The following is a 2931-nucleotide window of genomic DNA, read 5'->3' as shown; positions in this document are numbered from 1 at the left end:
TAGCATACGTTAACTTATAAACATTTTTTTTTTTTTTGTAAGTATGTTTGTTTATTACAAATTTGTATAGATACCTATGGAATATTGTTATAATATTTTGAACAAAATTATAAAATGTAATGAATAATATACCTGTTCAATTTAGGTAAAAGACCGTTCAAATATTTGGCTACTAATATTTCCATCGCTTGCGTCTTTATTTTTTAAAGTGCAAAATGTATTATTTGCAATGATGACGATAGAGGTCCTAAGGTATATACATGGGCACATGCTACATAACACCACCATGGCTATAAACTACGGTATACCAGTATAATTGCAACTAAAATATTAATATCGACGTTTTCGGTGAGCTAACTATTATAGTCTATTTGATTTTCTAATTTTCATATATTAATTAATCAGTATTATTTATTTTAGGGTTCTGAAATTTCATGAAATATTTCATATATACAGTGGTCGCCGCTTATAGTTTTCACTGGTTATAAGAATCAGCCGCTTTTAGTGATCAAAAATGTCAGGAACGGAACAAACAACCGTCTTCAGTGCATTTTTCGCTGCATACCGTGATCAGGTTTTCGGTTATAGTGATCAGAAATAATCATGTCAGAAATAAAATTTATAATAAAATTACCTATTTTTATGTACACAAAGGAGGAAAAACGATTACGAACGGCCGTCCTAATCTTATCTAATGTGACTATCAACAATGGACATAATTTATGAAGACTTTTAAATTAGGTAGATTCTGATAGGTGCCTATTTCCTTAAATTTATGTACTTATTTTTCCTACGTTTTCCACCCACCACCCAGCAGAAAGTAATAAGTTACTATACCTATACATTATGTGGAGTTGTGTTAGTGAATAAAATTATTTTGTCAATAATTAATTTAAGAAAACTATTTTTTTTTAATTTTATAATAAAAAAGAATAGTAGGTACCTATTTAAAATCATTATAAATTACACTATTATACTTTTAATGTTTGTCGTATTCATATTATGTATTTTAAAATTTAGAAATATACAAGGCTGGGCATTAACGAGTTAATAAGTTAAAGTTAAGTTAATAAGTTAAGTTAATTTAACTTTTTAACTTAATCAGTTAGTTTTTTTTATGATTATTAACTTAATTATTAACTTAAGGAATTTTTGAATTAACTTTAAATTAACTTGAGTTAATTTTACATTTAAACAAATTAAGTTAAGTTCAATTTTAATTATTATGGAGTATGTTTTCATATTCGTATAAAATATAAATACCTACCTATAATATTATTAAATTACGAATATTATCGCCATCGTCGCCAGTTATAATCCTATTATTATTATAAACTGTTTTATATATTATTATTATATTATACGTATTACGAATTAATAATTATAGAAGGTAGCGTGGACAGTATACGTTTCTCAGTAATACCGCGTTTATTTTTGGATAATTTATTAATTCGACGTTTTCGGCTTTCGCTGATATCCAGCATTCCGATTTCCGGTGGCGTGGACGCGTAGTGGTGGTAACACCATGTTTCTATACTCGATATCGGTACGTCTTATTACGTAACTGTTACAACAGGAATTTCCAGAGTTTATAATATTTTCTTAGTCCGTGGTCCGTGGTGTCACGATTAAAGCTATTATTTCCAATCGCGGTTTGTGTTATTGATAATCTAACAAGTAATAACACATACAGGCCTACCGCTAACTATCGTCGATCAGTAATAAGTATTCAGTACGAGTATAAAAATAAATACACTACTCATTTAGTCATTCGATATTATATTATATTCCTCTACTCGCTTATTTCGACTTCGACTTAAAACACGGTTAGGTTAAACTAACGCGACCATTTTCGATATCTGTTTACATTTTCTGTCCACAGTCTACACGACTACACTCCAATAGTAAACTGTTGAACACTTTTTTTGCTAAACAAAACTTCGGCTAACGCGACCATGTTCGATTTTGACTTCTAATAACGTTTTTAATTTTAATGTTATAATGCAATATAATATTTTTTACATTTTATTATCTGTGAAGCCTTTGAATAATGTATTTTTATTTTATTTTATTTTTTTAATATTTAAACTACCTATTTATTTGTGTCTACAAGAGAGTTTTAGCCATATAAAATATATTTTATTATATTTATACAATTTAATAAAACCTATAATGTAATTTGGTTATTATAAAATTGAATAAATGAATAATTACTTAAATTTATTAATATTAAACTTTATTTAAAAATATAAATACAATTACAAATGTGTATAAATACAAAATTTTTTTATTTATAAACATTTTAAAATTATGTAAATTATTGTAGGTAATAGGTATACAAATTGATGGTACACATTATAAAAGTATGCTAATAAATGTGTGGACTGTTACCTAAACCTTTTGGAAAATAAAATAATAATAGTTCTTTCATCTAATAATATGAACAATTTTAGGTAGAGATTGTTTTAATTTTACCTAGATGAAAACAAGACATTTTAGTAAAAAGTAACTTAACTTAAGTTAAAAAGTTATATTAAATTTTGGTTAACTTTTAACTTAGTTCAATTGATAGAACATTTTGAATTAACTTTTAACTATTAACTTGATTTAGATTTTAGTTTAAATTAACTTAACTAAGTTAAAAAATATCATTAACATGCCCAGCCTTATATGACTAATGCATTTTATAAATTATTGTTATACTTGCAGCAGTTATTTGTTCATACTAAAATATAAGAAATTATAACTAAGTAAGAAAATAATAAATCATAATATTATAATATGAGATATAAGTATAACTGTAGCCATATGCCCGTATAAAACAATTAAAACATTTTGTTTTTCATGTCTATGGACTTAAAACTAATTAGTTTCCAATTTTTAACTTTATTTTTTTTGTGTTTATTAACTTGATCTATTTTAATATGATTA

The sequence above is a fragment of the Acyrthosiphon pisum genome, chromosome X (assembly GCF_005508785.2).
Source record: "Acyrthosiphon pisum isolate AL4f chromosome X, pea_aphid_22Mar2018_4r6ur, whole genome shotgun sequence".
Taxonomy (NCBI): Eukaryota; Metazoa; Arthropoda; class Insecta; order Hemiptera; family Aphididae; genus Acyrthosiphon; species Acyrthosiphon pisum.
Note: the sequence above shows the minus strand (reverse complement) of the source record.